The 16951-nt window shown below is 37.1% G+C and overlaps 1 long non-coding RNA gene across 1 annotated transcript in view; it reads left to right on the top strand.

The window, feature by feature from the left end:
* LOC109488452 overlaps window positions 1-16951 on the top strand; it is a 218068-nt gene that overhangs the window by 13901 nt on the left and 187216 nt on the right. Inside the window, exon 4 of the long non-coding RNA XR_004623238.1 lies at window positions 1195-1299. This is a non-coding gene — a long non-coding RNA (uncharacterized LOC109488452). The remainder of the gene's footprint in view (window positions 1-1194; window positions 1300-16951) is intronic.

Here is a 16951-nt window from a genome sequence, read left to right as displayed (position 1 = left end):
GACCTACATTTCAGGACCCAGAGCTGTGCCTGTGGCTGGCATGTTGGAGCATCGCTCTGAGCTGAGCTCTGCAGAAATGCCAATTGCGGTTGCTACTGCCTAGGGTCCATTCTAAGGGTCAATTTCTCAGACATCCCATGAGAACTACAATCAAGATTCCTCACTGAGGATTGTCCTATTAGGACTGATCCCACATATAATCTCTCTGTTACTTGGGTATGGGGATATGGGTATGGCTGTACTTGGCGTAGACAAATGAGAGTGAGTTTGCCTGTGTGATGGGGATAAAATGTTATGATTAACAAAGAAAATCTATTTGGCCTTCGACTATTATTTATTGACATGGGAATATGCTTACAAATTCTTCTACCAAAAGCTAAACCCATCAATGGTCTCAGTTTGGTAATAATATGTGTGTGTGTATATATTTTCAAAAAGATAGGGAAGGAATATGCCAGGATAATCAGTGGTTTCTCCCTGTGGGTCAAGGGAATAATGGTGAGTACTATTATTATTATTATTACTATTATTATTAATTATTTATCTATACTTTCCTTTTCTGGAATTCTGAAACAATGTCTGTGTAATTGTGCATAAATAATAAAATATATATTATAAATGATGTGGAACTATTTACCAAAAAACTTAAAAATCTTTGAATTCTTTAATGCCATAATTTTACTTTGGTACACTCCATAAACATGGATCGACTATTCTATATACAGATATATGTTCATTTTAGCATTATTTGAAATAGTGAAAAAGTTTTTAAAAAATGTTCTGCATGGCACAACTACTTTGAAGCATATTATGTAGCCATGAAAGGAAATATTTACAAATGGAAAATGCTTATGCTATTATATTGCAAATAAAGCAGGGTACAAAACTGAACATACAGGAGAGCGCAGTTCAGTGAAAGCTCAATGATCTATTCATTAAAAGACAGAAAGAAAACACATCCAAGTGTTAATGGTTGTGTATATAATTGGTGGGATTATACATTTTTCTCCTTTTCTTGCTTCTCTGCAATTTCAAAATCTCCTTTAATAAATGGATATTATTTCTATAATGAAAACAAATAGGCATTAAAAAAACTGTTGAAATTAGAAATCTGTTGACTGGTGCTTAGTTTTAAAAATGTCCCCCTCCCTCCGTGCCCCACTATTTGACCCTTTATCTCTGGATATTTTCCAGGTTAGTTTCAAGAGGCTTAATGAGAATGCAAAGAACATCAAGTTGGGAACAGGGAGATGAGGATTCTATCTGGGGCCATGCCACTAACTCACTGCATACTCTGGGGTGAGTCTCTTTTCCTTTTGGGGCTGCGTTCTTCCTCTACAAAATGAGGAGAACTTAGAGTACATCAGGGGTTCCTAAAGGATTGGGCTCAGGGAGTGAGAGGTCTCAGTGACCGTGTGTGCTGTCTGAAATCTGGATTCCTCTCCTCCAACCCAATTCAATACAAGTGGTTCTACTTTCATCGTTTCCTTATTGAGTTTACTGGAAAAGTTTAAGTGAAGAATGATTCCAGTGTTAATTGAAGTTTCAAAACCATTGTACTGGACAATCTAGACTGTTGATATCTAGATCATTGACCGCTTACAGAGCATACCTGCTGTTCATGTCTCTTTCATTTTAAATTTTTTTTATTGTGGTAAAAAATATATAACATGAAATGTATATTCTCAACAATTTTATAAGTGTAGTCAATATTGTGACCTGTACATACACTGTTACACAGCAGATCTCTAGCACTTTTTCATCTTGCATGACTGAAACTCTATACTCATTAAATAACAACTTCCCATTTCCCCGTTCCCACAGCCCCTGGCAACTATCACTCTGCTTTCTGCTTCTAAGAGTATGACTACTTTCAATATTTCACATGAGTGGGATCATGCAGTATGTATCTTTCATAATGTCCCCAAGTTTCATCCATGCTGTAACAAATGACAAGAGTTCTTTCTTTTTAAGGGTTGAGTAATATTTCATTTTATATATACATTTTCTTTATCCTCTGTTGTGTTGATGGGCATTGAGGTTGTTTATACTTTTTGGCTATTATGAATATTGCTACCATGAACATGGGAGTGCAAATATCTCTTCAGGATCCTGATTTCAATTCTTTTGGATATATATTCAGAAGTAGGATTGCTGTATCATATGGTAGTCCTATTTTTAACTTCATAGGGGTAAGTCCATTCTGTTTTCTACAGCAACTGTGTCATGTTACATTCCTACCAACAGGGCACAGGGTTCCAGTTTCTCCCTATCTGCACCAACACTTGTTATTTTCTGTTTTTTCTCTTTCCTTTCTCTTTTTTTTTCTTTTAAAGAATGGCCATCCTAACAAGCGTGAAGTGATATTTCATTGTGGTTTTGATTTTCATTTCCCTGATAATGAGTGATGTTGAACATCTTTTCATATTCGTGTTTGTCATTTATGTGCCTTTGTTTATTCAAGTTCTTTGCCCATTTTTTAAACCAGGCTACTTGTTTTTTGTTATTATGTTGTATGATATAATTGGATCTATTTTGGATATTAATCTCTTATAAGATATATGGCTTGCAAATATTTTCTCCTATTCTGCCAATGCCTTTTCACTCTGTAGCTTATTTCCTTTGCAGCACAAAAAGATTTTGGTTTGATATGGTTCCACTTGTTTATTTCTGCTTTTGTTGCTTGTGCTTTGGCGTCGTATCTAAAAAATCATTGCCGAGACCGCTGTTATAAAGCTGTCCCCTAAGTTTTCTTTTAGGAGGTTTATAGTATCAGGTCATACATTTAGGTCTTTAATTTGAGTTGATTTTTGTATATAATGTAAGGTAAAAGTCCAGTTCCGTTCTTTTGCATGTAAGATGTCCAGTTACCCCAGCACCATTTGTTGAAGAGACTATCCTTTCCCCATTGTGTTGTTTTGGCATCTTTGTCAAAGACCGTTTGACCATATTTTCAAGGGTTTATTTCCTGGCTCTCTGTTCTGTTCCATCGATCTGTATGTCTGTCCTTATGTAAGTACCATAGTGTTTTGATTACTATAGCTTTGTAATATGTTTTGAAGTGAAAACATGTGAAGCCTCAAGCCTTGCTCTGTTTTCTCAAGAATATTTTGGCTATTTGGGATATTTGTGATTCCATATGAATTCTAGGATTGTTTTTCCTTATTTTTGAAAAAAAAATTTGGATTTTAATGGTGCTTGCCTTGAATCTATAGATTGCTTTGGGTAGTATGGATGTTTTAGCAATATTAAGCCTCCAATTTATGAACTTGGTATCGCTTTCTGGTTAATTATGTCTTCTTTAGTTTCTTTTAGCAATATTTTGTAGTTTTTAGAGTATAAATTTTTCACCTCCTTATTAAATTTATATCTAAGTATTTTATTCTTATTAATGCTATTGTAAATGGGATTGTTTATTTAATTTCCTTTTCAGGTTGTTTGTTGTTAGTACATAAGCACAGAACCTATTTTTGTATGTTGATTTTGTATCCTGCAACTTTGCTGAATTTATTACTTTAACAGTTGTGTGTGTGTGTGTGTGTGTGTGTGTGTGTGTAATCTTTGGGGTTTTCTACATATAAGATTATGCCATCTGCAAACAGAGACAATTTTACTTCTTCCTTCCTAACTTGGATGTCTATTATTCCTTTTTCTTTTCAAGTAGTTCTGGCTAGGATTTCTAGTACTATGTCAAGTAAAAATGGTGAGATTGAGTTTTTTTGTCTTGTTCCTAATCTTAGATTAAAAGTTTTTTTGTTTTTTTTTTTGTTCTTTGTTTTTGTTTTTCGCTGTTGAGTTTTTCACTATAGGCTTTTCATATATGGCTTTATTATGTTGAGGTAATTTGTTTCTATATTTAGTTTGTTGGGTGTTTTTATCATGAAAGGATGTTGATGTTTGTCAAATGCTTTTTCTTCACATATTGAGATGGCCATGTGATTTTTATCCTCATTATATTAAGTGTTGTGTCATGTTGGTTGATTTTTTTATGTCGAACCATCCTTGAGTCCAGGGATAAATCTCATTTGGTCATGGAGCATTATTCCTTTAATATGCTGTTGAATTTTATTTGCTAGTAGTTTGTAGAGGATTTTTGCATCTATATTCAACAGGGATATTGGCCTATAGTTTTCTTTTATTTTAATGTCTGTCTGCCTTCACTATCAACATACTTCTGGCCTTATAAAATGAGTTTGGGAGTGTTCTCTCTTCTTCAATTTTTGGAAGAGTTTGAGGAGGGTTGGTGTTAATTATTCCTTGAATGTTCTCTGTGGTCCCCAGGTATCCAAGGTCTGCAAGTTCCATAAGCACTCTAAGTCAGGCAAAACAGAAACCAATCCTTCCAACAGCCCCTGAAAAACTGGATTGTTGGATGGACATTTCACTCTTTTCTTTCCCTCTCAAGGGAGATGCTGCAAGAGTGCTTACTTCTGATCATGGTGAACTGTGCTTGTTCTTTCTGTTCCATGGAGTTCCATAAACTGCTGAGCTCTCTTTTGTTCTCTGTGGCCCCCAGGCATCCAAGGTATGCTGGTTTCCCATCAGCATTCCACATCAGGCAAGACAGAAACCGGTCCCTCAGGCAGCCCTGTGAAAAGCTGACACATTGGACATAAGTTCCACTCTTATTTTTCCTTTCTAAAGGAGAAACTGTGAGTTGGACTTTTCATCTTAATTGCAAACTGTGCTGGCCTGGGGAGGGGCAGATGTGGTTGCAATGAAATGGCTTTACATACCCACAGCAATGTAACTGTTCTTGGCTTTGAGATGGCCTGGGGGTATTGTGACTTCCTAACTGATTTCTAGAGCTCTCATAAAGGCTTTTTTGGATCATATATATTATTGTTAAGTCAAGAAATGAGGTCTGGGGCTTTCTATTCTGCCATCTTGCTGATGTTGCTTTCTCACGTGAGAAGTGAAAGCTTGCTCAAACTACACTCATATGTGCAAAGACACACACCTCCCACCCCAATTCTCCTACCTCTGGCCCCCTTCTCATTTCTGCAATCCTTCCACCAAAGTACCCTTTCCCCCAATATTGCCTAGCCAGTTACCTCTGAGGGCTCATGAATAGATTTTAGTGCTACCTGTAGACCCAAGTCATAGAGAACCCCTCTCTGAACTTTGCTTTGGAGGGCTGTGCATATCGCAAATGAAAAAGACAGACATGTTCTAGAACACATGGGTACCCCTGTAGCTCCGGATCTGTTGTTGAGGGCTGACACCCACAGCCTTTAATTCTATAGATCCGCTCTCATAGCTAACACTTCTCAAACCTCAAAGGAAAGCTCCCCTACATCTCTTGCTGTATGTCTTCTTTAAAGGCTTGTGGTTTGCGCCATTGCAAGATCTCAGATAATCTTCATTTCAGAATGTGGGCATATGCGTTTTTCCCCAGTTTTATTGAGATATAATTGACATATAACATTGTTAAGTTTAGGCTGTGTAACATAATGATTTCACATATGTATCTATTGGGAAAAGATCACTGCAATAAGTTCAGTTAACATCCATCACCTCACATAGTAATTAAGTTTTTCTTTGTGGTAAGAACTTTTAAGATCTATTGTCTTAATTGCACCAAAACCCATAAGATATCTAGGAAGAAACATAACCAAAGAGGTAGGGGATCTGTACTCAGAAAACTATAGAACACTCATGAAAGCAATTGAGGAAGACACAAAGAAATTGAAAAATGTTCCATGCTCAAGGATCTGAAGAACAAATATTGTTAAAATGTCTATGCTACCTAGAGGAATCTAAACATTCAACGCAATCTCTATCAAAATACCACCAGCTTTTTTCACAGAGCTGGAACAAATAATCCTAAAATTTGTATGGAACCAGAAAAAGCTTTGAGGGGCGCCTGGGTGGCACAGCGGTTAAGCGTCTGCCTTCGGCTCAGGGCGTGATCCCGGCGTTATGGGATCGAGCCCCACATCAGGCTCCTCCGCTATGAGCCTGCTTCTTCCTTTCCCACTCCCCCTGCTTGTGTCCCCTCTTTCACTGGCTGTCTCTATCTCTGTCGAATAAATAAATAAAATCTTTAAAAAAAAAGAAAGAAAAAGCTTTGAATAACCAAAGGAATGTTGAAAAAGAAAACCAAAGCTGGTGGCATCACAATTCTGGATGTCGAGCTATATTACAAAAGTATAATCATCAAGGCAATATGGTACTGGAGCAAAAACAGACACATAGATCAATGGAACAGAATAGAGAACCCAGAAATTGACCCTCAATCCTATGGTCACCTAATCTTTGAAAAAGCAGGAAAGAATATCCAATGGAAAAAAAAGACAGTCTTTTCAACAAATAGTGTTGGAAAAATTGGACATCCACATTCAGAAGAATTAAACTGGACATTTTCTTATACCATACACAAAAACAGACACAAAATGGATGAAAGACCTAAATGTGAGATAGGAATCCATCAAAATCTTAGAGGAGAACACAGGCAGCAACCTCTGTGACCTCAGCCACAGCAACTTCAGTAGGCACAGCTCCAAAGGCAAATGAAACAAAGGCAAAAATGAACTACTGCGTCTTCATCGAGATAAAAAGCTTTGCACAGCAAACAGTCGACAAAACCAAAAGACAACTGCCAGAATGGGAGAAGATATTTGCAAATGTCTTATCAGATAAAGGGCTAGTATCCAAAATCTACACAGAACTTATCAAACTCAACACCCAAGGAACAAATAATCCAACCAAGNATAATCCAATCAAGAAATGGGCAGAAGACATGAACAGACATTTCTCCAAAGAAGACATACAAATGGCCAACAGACACATGAAAAAATGCTCAACATCACTCAGCATCAGGGAAATACAAATCAAAACCACAATGAGATACCACCTCCCACCAGTCAGAATGGCTAAAATTAACAAGTCAGGAAATGACAGTTGTTGGCAAGGATGGCGCAGCCACTTTGGAAAACAGTATGGAGGTTCCTCAAAAGAGTTGAAAATAGAGCTGCCCTACAATCCAGCAATTGCAGTACTAGGTATCTACCCCAAAGATACAAATGTAGTGATCTGAAGGGGCACTTGAACCCCACAGCAATGTCCACAATAGCCAAACCATGGAAAAAGCCCAAATGTCCATCAACAGATGAATGGAATATATATATATATATATATATACACACACACACACAATGGAATACTACTCAGCCATCAGAAAAAAAGAAATTTTGCCATTTACAGCAATGTAGATGGAACTAGAGGGTATTAAGCTAAGTGAAATAAGTTGATCAGAGAAAGACAATTCCACTCGTGTGGAATTTAAGAAACAAAGCAGAGGAACATAGGGGAAGGGAGGGAAAATTAAAGCAAGAGGAAATCAGAGAGTGAGAAAAACGACAAGAGACTCTTTTCTTTTTTTTAAGATTTATTTATTTATTTATTAGACAGAGAGAGACAGCCAGCAAGAGAGGGAACACAAGCAGGGGGAATGGGAGAGGAAGAAGCAGGGTCCTAGTGGAGGAGCCTGATGTGGGGCTCGATCCCGAAACGCCAGGATCACACCCTGAGCCGAAGGCAGACGCTTAACGACTGTGCCACCCAGGCGCCCCAAGAGACTCTTAATCATGGGAAACAAACTGAGGGTTGATGGAGGGGAGGCGGGTGGGGGGATGGGATAACTGGGTGATGGACAATGAGGAGAACATGGGATGTAATGAGCACTGGGTATTGTATGAGACTGATGAATCACTGAACTCTACCTCTGAAACTAATAATACACTATAGGTTAATTAATTGAGTTTAAATTTAAAAAATTAAAGAAAATTAAAAAAGATATATTGTCTAACCAACTTTCAAAAATACAATACAGTATTGTTAACTATATTCATCGTGCTGTACATTATATTCCCAGAACTTATTCATGTTATAACTGGTTGTTTGTACCTTTCGACCATATCTACCAATTTCTCCTACCACCACCACCTGCATTGGGAAACTACCAATTTGCTATTTCTATGAGGTTTGTTTGTTTGTTTGTTTTTTGTTTTTAGATTCCACATCTAAGTGGGATCATATAGTGCTTGTCTTTCTCTGTCTGACTTATTTCATTTAGCATAAGGCCCTCAATGTCTATCCAGGTTGTTACCAACGGCAGGGTTTCCTTCTTTTTTATGGCTCAATAGTATTTCACTCTTTTTCTTTCTTTTCTTTCTTTCTTTCTTTCTTTCTTTCTTTCTTTCTTTCTTCTTTCTTTCCTTTCAAGTTATAAAATAAATAAGTCACGGAGATGAAAAGTACAACACAGATTATACAGTCATTAAAATTGTAATAATGTTGAACGTTGCCAGATGGTAACTACATTTATCATGATGAACACTGAATAATGTATAGAATTGTCACATCACTATGTGGTACACCTGAAATGACTATAACATTGTGTGTCAATTATACTTCAATAATAAAAATAAATAATTAAATAAAAATAGTGAAAATGATGTGATAATTTATACAATGAAATTAAAAATTTGTAAAGTTTTCTTTGATATTTTATCATATGTAATCCCATTACCATGCTTGAATATTATACCTAAAATTCACAAATCTTTGTAAATCTAAGTATTGCTTTAATAATTTTGTTGACAATTCCAGGTGCTACTGCCTCTAAAGAGTGAGGTTTCTCTGAATTGAAATAAAAAAAAATGATGTGGGAACTATAGTGACCCGCGAATGAGTGCATCACAATTAAAGAATAAAAGTTATGTGACAATCTTAATCATAATAGCATAGCTAAAGATTTTGCCAAAATAAAGAAAGAAGAATTAACTTTGCAGAATTAGTATATAGCAATGTACAAATTATGTATGCTTTTTCTTTAATACTCAACAACCTTCAACCACTGATCAGTAGAACGCTCAGACATGCACAGTAATAGTTCAATTCTGTCATCATTGATTTTTTGCTTATTTCCAGTTATATAAAAGCAGTAGTTTTACATATATTTTTAGATTTTTGTGTTTATCGAAATATATTTATTAAGGTTGGGAAATAGAATACATTTTATTTAACACTTAAATGTCTTGATTATGAACTTCAAATATTGAGTCACATGGTATGTGGGCCTGTAGGTGTATCTTTCTCCTGAACCCACAAATGTTTGGGGGCTGGCTTGAATAGGTTATGGTGTGATAGCCAATACTTGCTAGGCTACTGCGGCATATGGAGTGTGGATGACCACGTGCATTACAACGTGGAGCTACACTTCCGCAGCTTGCGGACCATGAGTCTGGAGCTATTTGAGGAGTCCTCCAGGAGCACAGTGCTCAGTTCACAGATGGATGGCAGGGAGGCGAATGGGCTGAAGTTTCTGTTATCTTCAGGTTGCAAAGCGTTTATCTTCAGTTACATGAAGATCTTTTTGCCCCCTCGTGACTGTTGCCTTTGATTGATCAAGCAACTGTAGAATGACTAGCCAGGCAAGCCCAGTTATAGGCTCATCACTGTTAAGACACTGGGTTCGAGGGGCACCTGGGTGGCTCTCTCCATTGAACATCCAACTCTTGGTCTCAGCTCAGGTCTTGATCTCAGGGTCGTGAATTCAGGTACCAAGGTGGGCTCCACACTGGGTGTAGAGCCTCCTAAAAAAATAAAAAAAGAGAGAGAAATACTGGGTTTGAGAAAGTTTGATTGGTATCTATACCAATTCATGTTTTTAAAATAAATTTCAACACTATCTTTGTCAATGAAAGAGAGCTCTCAGAATCTTTATGATTTTAACTGTTGCACTTTTTCCCCAACTATCATCTTTATTCATGGAGGTAGAAGCATTTTCTTTTTTTATTTATTTTTCTTTTTTTTATTTTTTAAAGATTTTATTTATTTATCTGACAGAGAGAGAGACAGCCAGTGAGAGAGGGAACACAAGCAGGGGGAGTGGGAGAGGAAGAAGCAGGCTCCTAACGGAGCAGGGAGCCCGATGTGGGGGCTCCATCCCAAGACCCTGTGATCATGCCCTGAGCCGAAGACAGATGTTTAACAACTGAGCCACCCAGGAGCCCTGAATTTTCTTTTTTTTAAAAAAATTTTATTTAAATTCAATTAATTAACATACAGTGTATTATTAACTTTAGAGGTAGAGTTTAGTGATTCATCAGTTACATATAACATGTTGCACATTTTGAAAGTTTTAAAAATAGTTTATATTTTTATCACTGGTGAAAGATAAAATTTCTTCTTGTAGTAATTAAGTATTTGAAGAGATTATTAGTTTAAGAACCTTGATCAAAGACTACATGTAGGTTTTTCAAACATAAAAAAATCTGATAATGAAGATTTAGTTATAAATGCAAAATCCAGTCTTGCATTATAATTTGTGAAAATAATTTTGAAAGTTTTCTATAAATTCTAAATTTATAATCATTAATAATATTTTCAAATTTTTATATCATACCTATTTAATAATGAAAAGATATTTTTTAAAACCAATACCATACTCTTGTATACCAAGCCTTTAAATCTCCTCCGATATATTCCAGCATGCTTTATATATAGGCTATTTCTACATGTGCCATGACATGAAAAAAGTTGGAATCCATATTTTATCTAATAAACAACCTTGGCTGTACTTTGAGGTCATCAGATGAACTTTATAAAGCACTTGGCCAGTATGCAGTCCAACCATGAACTTCCGATTCAATAGGTCTGGTCTGGAGTGGGAGTTAGAAACTCAAGTGTTCTATTTGTTCTGGGAGTAGATCTGAATGTTAGAGTGGCCAGCAGAGCTTAGAAAATGCAGACGCTTGAGCTTCACTTCAGACCATTGATTCAAAAATATCTGGACCATGGTATCAGGACACCATATTTTTTCAAATGGTTGAGGTGGTGGTGTGCCCTCTCTTTGCATCTGACAACAAGCCTCATTGCTCAGCCTTCCAATCAAGACTGTAAAGTGAAGAATTGAATGACATTGGTTTGAGGCTTACAAAATATTATCTGCATTACATCTGGTGACTTGGGACTTGGGTTGCAAAACACGTAATGGCATTGANGAGCTTAGAAAATGCAGACGCTTGAGCTTCACTTCAGACCATTGATTCAAAAATATCTGGACCATGGTATCATGGTCCAGATATTTTTCAAATGGTTGAGGTGGTGTTGTGCCCTCTCTTTGCATCTGACAACAAGCCTCATTGCTCAGCCTTCCAATCAAGACTGTAAAGTGAAGAATTGAATGACATTGGTTTGAGGCTTACAAAATATTATCTGCATTACATCTGGTGACTTGGGACTTGGGTTGCAAAACACGTAATGGCATTGAAAGCCCTCTTTTAAGCGATGCCAGTTGTACAATACTGGTGGTCTAAAGAGTAGTTTTCAATACCGGCTATACGTTAGAATCACCTAGAAAGCTTAAAAAAGGAAAAAAAAAATNACTTGGGTTGCAAAACACGTAATGGCATTGAAAGCCCTCTTTTAAGCGATGCCAGTTGTACAATACTGGTGGTCTAAAGAGTAGTTTTCAATACCGGCTATATGTTAGAATCACCTAGAAAGCTTAAAAAAGGAAAAAAAAAAAAAGAATAAAACAAGCATGACTGCGCTTAACCCCAGACCAAATTAAATTGGAATCTCCAGGGGCCGGGCCCCTATACTGTCTTTTTTATCCCCCTAAGCTTCTCAGATTATTTTAATGAAAAGCTAAAATAGAGAATAATTGACTTAAAGGAAAAGTACAAGATTTGTTTTCCAATTACTTCCCTACTTCTGTTTCTTGAGTCACACTGGTCTACTTAGTGTCCAGTGTCCGTACCCATTCTTGATTCTGTCTGTGGTTCTTATTAACTGCATGATTACCCATTCTGACTTCTTTCATTAGCCCTCTCAATTTTTCTCACCCAACAAATGACTTACATTGTCTGCCGAACCTCCCTTTATTGCCCCAACTTCCAGTGACTGCTGCTTCTGTAATTTCCTGTAATTTTAACACTACACCTGTCAGAGATAGCAGGAACAACGTTGTACCCATCCTTGTGTCCCAGCACAAGCAGTATCTATTCACAGTGATATTTTAGGTAATACTCTTGCTAACTGTGCTTCCCTTAGAGAAGGTGGACAGATTCTACTTTGTGGAGGTAGTGAAGAGCTGAAGGAACTCAAACTCTTCATCTGTTTTCTCTGTTTCCATTTGAGGCGTCTTTAGAGTGCAGGTGTGAAGTCCAGCCCACTGGAGAAGAATCCTATATTGGCACACTTACTCCACCCCTATTCCACTTCCAGGCCATGGTGAGAAGATGTTAGATCAGGTGCAGTGTTCGTTATAATGACAAACAGCTTAAGCCAGATATCACTGCCCTGGTGAGGCTTGGACTAGACCATAGCTTGGAAATATACCCCTTGATCTTAGATCTCCTGTGGCACCTTCTAAACATAATCTTGATGTTCTCTTACTTGGAATAGGAATCTTAACTTTATCCCAAAGCTCATGTGAACCATTTTGATCTTCATCCATCACTTCTTCATAACTCATCTGTTGAGTACCTTGTGTGCCAAGCCCTGCATCAGGCCCTGTGAAACCTCTGTAGAGCCAACTAGTTAAACGCCTTCAACTTTCAGAGCTGGGGTTGAAAGAGTAACAGAATAGCAATTTCTTACCAAGTTCCCCCCCCACTAATTCTATTTTTAACTCATTTTAATTTATTAGTGAAACACTGTAGCTAAATTATGCAGGCTAACACATTTAGAAAAACGAAACTTGTACCTGAAATAAAAGATGTAATCTTTGCAAATGTTTACGAATGCAAGGTAAATAGATCCATATGCATGCAAACACAGAACTATAAGTCACGTGCATATATAATATGTGTTGCTGATGCTTATGCAGACCCGNATGTAATCTTTGCAAATGTTTACGAATGCAAGGTAAATAGATCCATATGCATGCAAACACAGAACTATAAGTATAAGGCACGTGCATATATAATATGTGTTGCTGATGCTTATGCAGACCCTTGTAACATGTCCATTGCAACACTAAATATTTAAATTCTCCTTAAAGATGCCAGCAAGTTGCCAATTCATGATAATTTCATTCTACTCTAAAACTTTACAACAGTTCTAAGTATAATTGGTTCATAATTTCCAGTGCTGATATTGAAGCCCCAAGTTAGGAATTGGATAATTACTGTGTAATTACATGGTTTTGGTATCTATACACACTGGCTGAAAAGACATCTTGGTTCATTTTGCACATTTATAAATTATTAACCTGTTCTGCTGGAGTTCTTGAATTTGCATTCATATATTCAAGTAATATCTCATTTTATGAGCATTTGCCCATGGCTGAAAAATAATTGTCTAATGAAAACAAAACCAAGTCATTGGTCTTTGCTTTACAATGTTTCTGAGAAGTGAATCTCATTTTAGAATTGTCATTTCTACTCTCTAGATCTTTTGGTGAACTAACCAATTCATTTGAATTTTGGAACTTGAGACTTTTGTTTTGTTTTGTTTTTGTTTAAGATTCTGGGACTGTGACTTAGTCACTACATGTATAATTCCAAGAAAACTTTAAAAGGAATTAACACAGAGATCTACTAGAAAAATAAGCAAAGCAAATTACAGCCAGTTTTGATGCTATCATTGGCTTGTATAAAGGATATCAGTAGTTTCTGCTTGCTCATTACCCTTTCTACCTTTGGGAAATCATTCTTCCATGGTGTATTGTCCTGGTGGGAATGCGAACAAGGTTCTCTGCCACCCCCAGCCAGAAGATAAGGCAGGTCTCACTAATCCAATCCCAATGTTATACCTGGGAGTTTAAATACTGAGTGGGATTGTGGGGGGATGAAAATTGGGGCTGAAACATTGTGTAGAGACCTCCCTAATGCTTACATTCCCCCAAAAGACTATGATTGCTGGTGTTTCTAAAGTGTTTTCTTAAAGTTCTCCTTAGACCGGATGACTTTTTACATCCTTTGAATACATCCTTTTTTTCCAGGGAGGGAAGTCTAATGTTACACTGAGTTTGTCTGTGATATTCGTAATCAAAGAACCCTAAAAGAACGTGGAATTTCTGAGATAATCATAGATTCATAGAGATTTTATATCTAGAATACACCCAAGAGATCATTCAATCCAACCATCTCATCTTACAGATAAATAAATAGAAGATCAGAAAAGATAGCTGACTTATCCAAGGTCACATGGGTATTTGGTGGTAGAGAAGGAAATATAATTAAATTTGTTCGATTGTACCCAGTGTACATTGTTGGAGTTAGATCCACAGATTTTAAAGAAATAAGAAAACTTAAAGGAGAGCCTGGGTCCATTTATCCAATTTAGACAACACATTATCATTATCTTATAGGTGAGCTGAGACTCTGAACATCTGCGACTTGCCTATTTTTGTAGATATAAATGCCCATTTAAAATCCATGCGCATTCATATTTTCCTTTGGGGAACTATGTCTCCTAAAATTTCAGTCCATGTGGTTCCAGTAGGACTGACCCTACTTCTAGGAATAGATACATGAACCAGGTCTGGCTAACTAAAATACTTCATTTCTCTGGCTACAGTTGTTGGTGATCATATGACTAAAGCCATACATGACATGGAAATCAAGGAACGTGATCTCTGAGGCTTCTGCTACAACTATTGGGAAAGGCGAGTTCTCCTTTCAATGGTCTATAAATTAGTGTCCCAACAAGAAAGAAATGACACATATCACATTAGATGATTCAAGGAAGGTCTACTTACAAAAGGATTTGTAACAAGAGTATTACAAGAGATACTGCAGTATCCTGAGGCTAGTAAGAATGCAAGTGCTGTCNTGCTGTTTCCCTCAGGTAAAGTGTTGATGGGAAGAGTAGTTATAAATAATTAGACAGGAACAGTCATGTAGAATAGATCACTTTGGTCATGGGATATAGACAATCCAACCTGACTTTGAGGAAGGGAGCCAGACGAATGAATACATTGCCCTCATTCTCTTTCTTCTTTCCTCCTGCCATGGCTTACTATTGGTCAGATCTAGCCAACACACAGGGATCTTTTGATGTCATTGATACAAGACAGCCTTCCAGGGTACAGATCAGGGTGGATAAGGGTGGAGGATAGATATAAAGGGGCAAATTGGAGGATATCCAGTGTAGATGATTTTTTCTTTTTTTATGAGGACTCTCCTCAGGTTTTACCCCCTCCCCCAGCTTTTTTGAGGTATAATAGACAAATTAAATTGTAAGATAGTTGAAGTATACAATGTAATGGTTTGATATACATACACAATGTGGAAGGATTCCCCCAGCCCTCCACTGAGTTAATTAACACATCCATCCCCTTACATATTTATCCTCTTTTTTTTTCCTTTGGTGAGAAAATTTAAATTCTACTGTCTCAGCAAATTTCAGTTATGTAATTATGTAATACAGTGATATCAGCTATAATTACCATGTTATACATTAGATCCTCAGACCTTATTTTATAAGTGGAAGCTTGTACCCTCTTACCAAACTCGCCCTATTCCCCCCACCCATTAGCCCCTGGTAATCACTTTTCTACTCTTTGATTCTATGAATTCGACTTAAAAAAAAAAAGACATTCAACATATAAACAATACTATACAGTATTTGTCTTTCTCTGTTGGGCTTATTTCATTACCACAGCGCTCTCTACATTTTTCCATGTTGTCACAAATGACAGGATTTCCTTCTGCTTTAAGGTTGGATAATATTCCTCTGTGTGTGTGTGTGTGTGTATGTGTGTGTGTGTGTGTGTGTGTGTGAAAATAGACTCTCTGCCTTGATGTAGGAATTTCAGAGTTTTAGCCATTTTATTTTTTCTACCTGCATAGTCCCTTCCCCTTTTTGATTATCCATAATCAATTTAGAGCAGCTGTAACTCATGTTCCCCAACTCCAGGAACAATTGTAGAGAATTTTAAGGATTGAAAGAGACTCAGAGAACATCTAGTGTAATCCTTCGACTTTGTAGATAAGGAAACTGCAGACCAGAATGGCACAGTAGCTCCATAAAATAGGTATTTTTATTTCATTTTACAAATGAGGAAAGAAAGATTCATAACAGTTAAGCAAATTGCCATAAACCACACAGCTCGTTGGAGGTAGGGCTGGGCTGAAACCCATATGTGTTTGCTTCAAGTGGTCTTTTAGCTAAACCATGTCAGTTGAACCCCTGGGATGTCATTTCAACTCCTGACATGCAAGAGTCGTGTTTTGTGCAGTGCTAAAGATCAGCCCACGAACCCTAATGTTTGGGGTGGCAAGAGTAAAGATGAGCACTTCGGAAGTGTTTACTTTCCTCCCTGTTAGAACCCTTCCTCTTCTAAGCAACTTCCTAATAGTCAACCATATAATGGCTGACATGAATTCCATCTTGGTCACTGGATTATTGTCACCTATGGACCTAGCTGTCCTTTGAATATGTTTGGTGGTATCCTTACTCCTTCATAAGTTTTTGTGCCTATATTAGATTATTTATTTTAGGTCTCTCTGAGGCCACTTTGATTCTAGTTTAGCAAGTCCCTCAGAAAACTTTTCTGAAATTTGAAAATTCTAGATTGAAATTACTATGCCTTTTGTGAACATAGCGCATCTCATTTTTTATTGTGATGATTCAATTAGTTTCCTTTCTATAGACTATGAATGCCTTTATGGCAGGGTTTCTGTTTTCCATCTTTGCTTCCCCAGGACTCAGACAACACCTGCCCCCAAATGTGTGATCATAAATATTTATCAATGTGAATAGACATAAAGGACACACTCAGTTGGAGTCAGTCTGGTAAATATAATAAAGATCGTAGTAGAGTACTCATTCTCAAGGCTCACACACTGTTAGAACTGCCTCATTCTATAGATGAGGGAACTGACACCGCAGCTGAAATGAACTACGCAAGGTCACAAACCTATATTTTAGCAGAACTGGGAATAGAATTTAGGATGGATCCTTCCTTGTCTTATAGGACCTTTCTATAGCA

The sequence above is a fragment of the Ailuropoda melanoleuca genome, chromosome 2, assembly GCF_002007445.2.
Source record: "Ailuropoda melanoleuca isolate Jingjing chromosome 2, ASM200744v2, whole genome shotgun sequence".
Lineage (NCBI taxonomy): Eukaryota > Metazoa > Chordata > Mammalia > Carnivora > Ursidae > Ailuropoda > Ailuropoda melanoleuca.
The sequence above is the reverse complement of the archived record's forward strand: the minus strand, read 5'-3'. Positions and strand labels throughout refer to the sequence as shown.